The following is a 9457-nucleotide window of genomic DNA, read 5'->3' on the forward strand; positions in this document are numbered from 1 at the left end:
AATAATCGCGGTTTTTTGTTTGCGCCATTTCAATCTTTTTGCTGACCTCCTGTCTCAATTTGTCTAATTCCCGTTTTTTATTTATGACCCCGGCCGATTCCAAAAAGTCGCGTAAACTATCACTCTCCTTTCCGCGTTGCTTTACGCCGTACAGGATCACGCTCGAACATTCTCCTGTGGATTTATTTATAGTGTTGTTACATACAAATTCTACCTCGTTCAGGACACTAATCCATTGAACTTTTCGTTCATCGCTTAGTTTAGCTATCATCGGGATAATCGAACGATTTACGCGTTCGACTTGGCCATTGGCCTGCGGAGACGCAGTCGCGACTTTGATGTGCTGAATGCCATATTCGTTCATGAAATCTTGGAAATCGCGAGACGTAAAGCTGCTTCCCCGATCTGACACAATCTGTATTGGTCTACTGAACGTAACGAAATATGATTTTAAACAATTAATGACTTCGGTCGAATTCGTTGTTTTCGTCGCGTACAATTTTACAAATTTCGTAAATCCGTCTATGACGGCGAAAATAAAACGTTTTCTCGCGTTGCCCGCTTTCGACAATGGGCCTAAATGGTCAACGTGTAACGTTGTAAACGGTTTGTCTCCTTTTGGGATGCAGTGTACGGTACCCTCAGGCTTACCGGAATCCGGCGAAAACGCTATACATTTTAAACAGGTTTTTATATGATTATTAATCTTATTTTTCATATCCGGAAACCAGTAACTGCTCATAATATTTTGGAGCGTCTTATCCACTCCCACGTGACCAAATTCGTTATGATATCGATGCATGACGCTAGATTCCATGGAGGAAGGCACATAGAATAAGAGTTGTTCATGATATTTGCGGTAAACTAGTCCGTCCCGTAGTTCATAATGTTTATGTTCTGATTTTTCTAAAGAATTTCTTAAATTTACAATGACTTCGTCCCCGTCCTGACATAATGCTAGATTTTTGTCAAATGAGTTATCTTCGACCACAAGTATCTGTCTGCTTAGTGCGTCGACATGGGCCATTCGCGCGCCAATTCTGTGTTCGAGCGTATAGTCGTAGGACTGCATTTCGAGAGCCCACCTTGAAATCCGCGGATTCGTGTCCTTTTTGTTGAGCGTCATGCTCAATGCTTGGCAGTCCGTAATAATCTTAAATGCGATACCCGTAAGGTAACCCCGGAACCGGCGTAAGGCGTAAACAATAGCTAGTGTTTCTAGTTCGAATGAGTGATACTTTGACTCAGTCGGTGTAGTTCTTTTGGAAAAATAGAAAACCGGATGGAATTTATGATCTGCCTTCCGTTGCATCAAAATGGCACCGAACCCAACTGCGCTCGCGTCGCAATGCAGTTCCGTTTCATCCTGCGGTGCGTAAATACTCAAAATAGGCGCGTCCACCAGAGCTGCTTTGAGTGTTTCGTACGCGTGCATTTCAATCGCCTCTATACCGCGCTCTGTTGGGCTAATACCTTCGTTCGAAGTCGTATACCCGAGATAATCTAGTTTCGTTTGCAGGAACTTGCATTTATCTAGTCGTAATTCTAGCTTATTTTCTACCAACAATGTGAACACCCTCTTAAGTACCCGGAAGTGATGTTCGATTGTGGTGGTTGCGATTAAAAAATCGTCTAGATAGACAGATACATCCCCTGAATTGATCAAATCTTTAGATATCGTGGTAACGAATCTTTGAAATTTGAGCGGCGCTCCCTTTAGGCCAAATGGCATTTTAAGATATTCAAATTGGCCCAGAGGGGTTACGAACGAAGTATACTTAATCGACTCGTCGTGCATCGTAATGTGAAAAAACCCATCCTTAAGGTCTAGCGACGTGAAGTATCGTTTTCCCGCTAGAACGCGAAATCAAGGGTGCGCAACAAGACCCAGCAACTCGTAATGGCGTCCCTGACAACGGACATAGTCGCCAGATCAATACTTGTTGCCGCTCGAATTTCCTCTCCTACAAGTCTTCTCCAAACAGAGGGTAACTTTGTCCCCTCAATTCGTGCTCTCCCTCCTCATCTGGGGACACTGAACGTGGAACGGACGAGGAGTTCTTGCAATAAATGAGGTTGCAACAGGCGAGGTTATACTGTAATTATTTCTATTTCCGTCGATATTTTACCGATCGTATATGATACCACATTTTAAAAGAGGACGTTTTGAAGAATATCATATGATGAAGCTTGTTGCCAAAACAACCGCTAGTAACAAACGCTAGTAGCAAACGCGTTAATTATTTCTCTCTTCGTCATCAGGTTTTTTATGATCATATCAATTGGTCACAGATTAAATCTGTGATTAAATCATCTGATTAAATCTGGAAGAGTTCAAAAACTGTAAGCAATTCTCCCTCTAAATTCTCCTCCCTCGAACTGGTTTCTCTGTCAAAGGGACGATACGTAGTTTCCCACGAGCTTTGAAAGCGTACAACACAGGCCGGTGGAAGAGGATAAGGCCACTGCGACTGGAGGTGACCCGATGTGATGCGCCTCCCAGCACCCATGTAGTGTAGACCACCCCCCGTGAGGGGAGTTCCGTACCTCGGGGATTCGCCCCATACCGGAAAGGTCGGCCGTTCATGTTTGGCACTCTACCTCTAACTCCATCAGTTGCGAAGGAAACAGTCCGTAGGTGTTGTGGACTGGGCATTGGAAAAACCCCTCGTTCACCAGTTAAGGATCATCACAAAGGTAGACCGTCCCGTACGGGAAGTAACTCGCTTAGCCGCTACCGAATCGGCTTGCGCCGACCCAGGAGCGTTACCAGCGGGGGCCACGAGGAGGCGGTGTTACCAGCTTAGCGCTCGGTCTCTAGCAGGTTTCGTCAACGGTGTGGTAGCCGTTCTCATGACTATTTCACCCTACGATCCCGAATACCCAGTTGTAGAGGTATTACCTGCGAAGGATCGTCAGGGTTATTTTGCCTTTGCTTCTCAAGTGCCAAAGTCTGTGCGACTAAGGCATAATTCTATTGCGTGTTTAAACGCCGCACAATTTTTGTCTCGCAGACCATGATTGGATGGTCTGCCTGCTCTCTTGCAGTTTATGCAAGAAGGCTTCTCTTCTTTCGACGGGCATTTATCATAACTATGCCCGTCTTTACCGCAGTGCCCGCACGTGTCGGTTTTTGCTTTGCAGTGCTTTGCAACGTGTCCAAATGACTGGCATTTGAAACACCTCGTTGCAGCTATATAATCTTTGAGCCCGTAGGCTTGGAACCCTATAAAGACCCGGTTCCTGTCCAGCAGGATTTTCCGGGTCTTGGTTGACACCTCCGCCACCCAGTTGGTGGCTTCACAGTTCTTTTTGCCGGTTTTGAAGAGGAGTTTGAACTCCTCTTCTAATTTTGCCTCTGGATCGAGATCAAGATTTTGGTTCTTGATTGCTTTATGGATTTCCGCCTCAGATGTCTCCGAGGGGATTCCAAATATTATGATTTTTGGTCTCCTCTTGGGGAGGGGACCAATATCTACTTTCTCTTGTAGTTTCTTGTTTTCGCCGAGTGTTTCGGAATTATATCATATTTGGTTTCATCTTAATCAGAGAATGCCACGAATATGTTGGTAAAAGTTTCATTAAAAAATAACGAAAAATAAAGAAGTTTTGTAATTGGATTAGTAGTGGGCTTCTGATCTCACACCGAGATATAGCCGACATGTGTGATCCACTCCTCGGCGACGACGGTTCTCGAGTTTCGCTGTCCGCTTATCCGTGTTAACATTATATCGGAGACGGATATTTTCTCCGTTTGAATGTTAGTCATTTTGGTGTGCCATAGGTTTTTTATGACTTTTAGGTTTAGGATTAAAAGTGGTCAGTTGTGTTTCCTAAAAGTCCAATCTACGTCTGTCCAGAGCCCAAATTGCGAATTTTTACCTCATCGTGGAGTAATTTGTAATATTCGGCAGAAAACTCGCTTTCTGAAGCAAGTATGACGTCACAAGATGGCTGTCGCAGAGAGATTCTCTTAATTTCGAGAGATTTAGTGTTCGTATCGAAAAAAAGGCTCTGCACAGACGTAGCAAAAACATGCGCAAACACGGTGGTATGCATTTTTAATTGATTACTTACTTATTTAAGACGTAAAATGTCTAGAAAAAAGGCACCATTCAAACACTGTACGTTGCGATAGAATACGGTCGATAATGCAAATCGATAGTAGAGGTTTACATATGTACAATATGTATGTTGCCGAATATTGCAAATTACTCGACGATGAGGCAGAAATTCGCATTTTGGCCTCTGAACAGACCTAGATTGAACCTTCAGGAAAGACAATTGACCACTTATAAACTGCTCATTGCAATATTGAAGCGGCAGTTTGAAAAAGTTTCTGACCCTTGCACGTTTCGCAAGACGCCACGACCTTCGAGTCACCGATTCTGTTGAAACTTTGCACACTTATTATAGATCTCATTGTCCTGTTCACGAATATATATCATTATAGCGGCAGATACTGAATAGTTTTCGAGTTTCATTATTTCCTGTGTAATGCCGTATTTTTTCTACGGTATGTGGATAGGGTCTATTTATCATCAACTACACTTGCTGGCGAACTCAATTTAATCTCTATATATACACGTATTGTTCGCGACTGTACAATTTTATGCGAGGTGTCTTCGAACAACGCTCGACGACTGTCTACTACTCCGAAGTGTATCTCGCGACGACTACTGACTGAATCCTCGAAAGTCCTGTGCAACTTAATTCTAACGCCTTCGTTTGCCCTGGTAAAAATCCTAAACAACCCTGATTGGCTAACCCACGCTTTGGGTCCTTCCAATCAGAGCTGTTCTTTTTCTTCGTCTCACCCCCGTTCCTTTCGCCCTTGGCGTGTTTGTTTTCGGAACGGCGAGGTGATCGGAGAAGATGATGGGACTTTCCTCCGGGCCACCCATGCTTGACCCAAGTGTCGATAGACCGTTGGGTCCGCTTCAAGTGCCCTTCAGTTCGTCTCTTAATTTATGACGGTCTCAGTTTGCTATTGAGGACTTTGGGACAAAACTCTAATAAACATACTTCGACTAGGTCTGGAAAATGTCCACTCAAAAATAGCTTCGTCGAACGAGAGTCGTAAATTGCGTTGGCCGTTTGCACGAAAGAAAGACTCTTTTGTGTGCGTGCGACCGGACGCTACAGGTACAACAAGATTTGGTTTGCCAGCGTGCCAAGTTTTCAGCCGGACGACCAGTGTTCAAATCCTGTCGACTAACGCATTTTTTTTTAAATTTTATTATGTTTTGTCACTGTATCTTTATATTAGCAATTTCACATCGGAAAGTAGTAAAATATATCACCTCGCAATTCTAATTACGGATCAGACAGAATTTCAGTATCAATGAACGTTCGAAAGGACAATATCATATAAGGTAGAAAAGACCGCACTTGTTCAAGAAAAGGTATTTATTTTTTTTAAGTTAATTTTCAGAATAATCATTATATAATTTATGTAGGGATTTGGTGTCAGGCAGGTCGAAATCAATATATATCGGTGTATGTGATACGTTTAGTAACTTAAACGTTGAGTCGGCTACACTTGCTCCACAAGATCGGTCCTCTGCCGAAATCTCTCTCTCTATCTCTCTCTCTCCCTCTCTCGCTCTCTCGCTGCCAAACTCTGACTCTCTACTTCCGCGACCGCGACCTACCTCGCATATATAGGCCGATGGTCCTTAAACATACACCCGAATCGGATCACCTACATCGCTCGCGGTCGTCGCACCTTCCTTACTCTCTCACATTCATTCGCACGCGCTCGCTCGGGCATTCACCTGTCGCCGTGTTGATGTTTTTCGGCCATCCGCGGACGACCTGCTCCACAAAAACGCTGGTCGTTTTTGCGTTTTCGCTGACATAATCGGCGATTTCCGCCAACGGCTCCGTCCCCTACGTTTACGTTAAACAAAAACGAACAAACAAAAAGAAACAAAGAAACAACAGACAAACTAAAACATGAAAATAAACAAACAAACAAACTTATATTTTATATATATTTATTTTTTATTTATTTATTTTTATTTCCTTACAGAATATTTATTATATAATTTATGTTAGGGGAATATTCAAAGTAAAATTAAATTTAAACAGAAACAAACAAACAAAACAAACTAAAACATCGAAATAAACAAACAAACAAACAAACGAAAAGAAAAGAAATCATCTATAATAATAATTATGATTAATATTGATGCCGCGGCCACCTCCCCGCGGCCTCTTGGAAATAACATTATAAAAATAATTTATAATGACTTTGTATTTAAATTATATAATAAGAATTATATTTATTATTATTTTAATTTATAGTTATTATTATTTATTTTAGCTTATTTTATCGCCTGTGTGTGATGAAAGCAGCCTCTCTTTTTTTAGCCCCGCATCCGCTGGCGGTACTCCGCCCGCTTTATCAACTTGGCCAATTTATTCTGAAACATAATTGTTAGGATTATATGGACGTGGATCTAATGGTAGACTTTAACACACTTTATTTGATATACGAAAATTACATGCTTTCGCGCGTAGAGAAGAATGTGGAGTGTTCCAGAAAAGAAGGAACGCAGACAAAACGGAATCACCGCAAGAAAACAAAAGACGATCAGTCCGATAGACGCATTCTTATGCAGATGTCGCGAATAACTGTCGAGTATTAATTCTCAACACTCCCCTTTAATACTGACGTATAAGCGAACTTAATTTCTATTTAATACATCTTGAACAATTCCTAATTTATCCACGCAAAAATTGTGTTTTTGTCGCGGTAGCGCCTTGGTGAGTACATCAGCTGCCATCTCATTAGTTGACAAATATTCCAATCTGATATCCTCCTCCTTCAGAGCGCTTCTAATAAAATGATACCGCATGTCAATATGCTTTGTGCGGTGGTGAAAAACAGGGTTCTGTGTAAGCAGTCCTGCCCCTCGATTATCGTTGAAAAGAACTGTTTTCGCTATATCATGAAAACCTAATTCATGGAGAAAAGTTCTTAAATGGATGGCTTCCTTGACTGCTTCTGCTATTGCCATGTATTCCGCTTCCGTTGAAGATAGGGCAACGGTGCGTTGTTTTCGTGATTCCCAACTCACGGTGCCGCCACCCAGCAAAAATGAAAAACCAGTATATGATCTTCGATCTATGCTACAGCTTCCCCAGTCAGCATCTACGTAGCACAACAAATTTTCATCCGTCTTTCTGTAAACAATACAATAATTAGAAGTCCCGCTGAGATATCTAAGCACGCGCTTAGCAGCTCTCCAATGTGTGCTGTTATGGCAATCGTTAAATTGACTCAGCACACTCATTGAATGAGCAATATCGGGTCTGGTGGAGGTGGCCAAATACATAAGAGCCCCGACTAGCTCTCTGTAGGGCTTCCTTTCTCCATCGTTTTCATTCTGCTCATTTTTGACGAGACGACTTCCTACATCCAGTGGCGTAGAGACAGGATTACAATCATTCATTCCAAATTTGTGTAATATATCTTGAATGTACCCCTTCTGTGAAATTGACACTTTATCCTCTGTTTGGTCTATTTCAATTCCCAAACAGTATTTTGCGGGTCCAAGATCCTTTATCTTGAAATTCTTCTGAAGACCCTGAATTATATCTTGTATCCAATCCTTATTATCTGATGCAATTATAATGTCATCTACATATACTAGTAATAACATAATGGCATTTCTGCGTCGAGCAAAATATATACATGAATCGGCATTTGTTGCCTTTAAACCCAAATCAAGAAGTTTTTTATTTAGTGTTGCATTCCATTGGCGTCCTGCTTGGCGTAAACCATACAGAGCTTTACGGACACGACATACCTCGCCCCCATGATGCATTTCCTTGAGCATTCTTTGGGCTTGTTTGACCGCCATGCTCTTTTTATCCTCACGGCTGATGATCAATTTTAGCATTTCCTCTAAGAAATCAGGTTTTTCCATGAATACCTCTTCTTCCAAATGTCCATTCAAGTATGCGGTTTCAACATCCACTTGATGTAGTTTCAGGTTATATCTAGCTGCCAAACTTAAAATCTTGCGTAATGAACTCATTCGCGCTACTGGTGAAAATGTCTCCTTGAAATCAATTCCAGGGCGTTGTGAGAAACCCCTAGCAACCACTCGTGCTTTTCGTCGCACAATCGATCCATCAGGAGCACGCTTATTTGTTAAGACTGTACGACAGGTTACAACATTTTTACTCACGGGTCTACGAACGATGTCCCATGTGCCATTGTCCACAAGGCTTTTAACTTCTGAGTAAATCGCCTCCTTCCACTCATGGGCATTTTGACTCGCCATTGCCTCGTGTATGGTGACCTCGGAAAAGCAAGCGGTCTCGTCACCAGAAACCGCATCAATAAATGCATCATCGTCGCTCTCCGTTGTCGTACCACCATCTTCATAATGCTCGTCATTCACAGTTTCCTCTAAGCATCCTTCAGTAGCATCGTCTTCAGTCTGTTGGCTAACTTGATTTTGGACTGGAGTGTATTGATACATTTTCTTTGGTCTCCCTCCATTTCCTGTATATACCTTACGCGGCCTACCACGTGTCCGTTTTATTTTATTAGGCGAGTGAGGATCTGGCAGTATATCTTGGTTTTGCTCAGCTTCGTAATTTTGACTAATTTCCATTTCAGCAGGTAAGATTATACCTTGATTTTGTTCAGCTTCTGAAAAAATAACATCAGTACCACAATTTTGATTAGTTACCATTTCGACACTTGACTCTGGCTCGTGTCGATCATCCATATCAGCAGATAATATTATATCTTGAAACTCTCCCTCATTGCTATATTTATCAAGGAATCGGACATCCCTAGCAATGGTAACTCTTCTGTCTTGTGGTATCCAGACTCTATAGCCTTTCGTTTCGTCGGAATAGCCCACCAGCATGCCTTCCTTTCCTCTTGGTGCGAATTTATCCTTATTTGGCGACTTATCCAGAATATACGCCTTAATGCCGAAAGAATGTAGATATTTTAACTTGGCATTCCTACCAGTCCATAACTCGTATGGTATTTTTCCATTTAAAGACTTCGTAGGGCATCGGTTCCTGATGTGATTTGACATTGCAACGGCTTCTGCCCAAAAAGATGATGGCGCTCTTGATTCCATGATCATGCACCTAGCCATTTCAACCAATGTCCGATTTTTCCTCTCCGCGATGCCATTCTGCTGCGGAGTGTAGGGTACTGTCAGTCTCCTTTTAATGCCCTCCATACGCAGGAAAGTATCAAACTCATGATTGCAAAATTCTGTTCCATTGTCTGACTGGAGGTTTTTGATATGCTTCCCAGTCTGCTTTTCGGCCATATTTTTATATTCTTTAAACGCTTTTAGGGCATCCTTCTTACTTGTCAGGAACCTTACTTCACACCACCTAGTAAACTCATCGGTAAAGGTAATGAAGTATTTTGCCTTACCTTGAGATTCGGTACGCATAGGTCCACAGACAT

The sequence above is a fragment of the Halictus rubicundus genome, unplaced genomic scaffold, assembly GCF_050948215.1.
Source record: "Halictus rubicundus isolate RS-2024b unplaced genomic scaffold, iyHalRubi1_principal scaffold0198, whole genome shotgun sequence".
Lineage (NCBI taxonomy): Eukaryota > Metazoa > Arthropoda > Insecta > Hymenoptera > Halictidae > Halictus > Halictus rubicundus.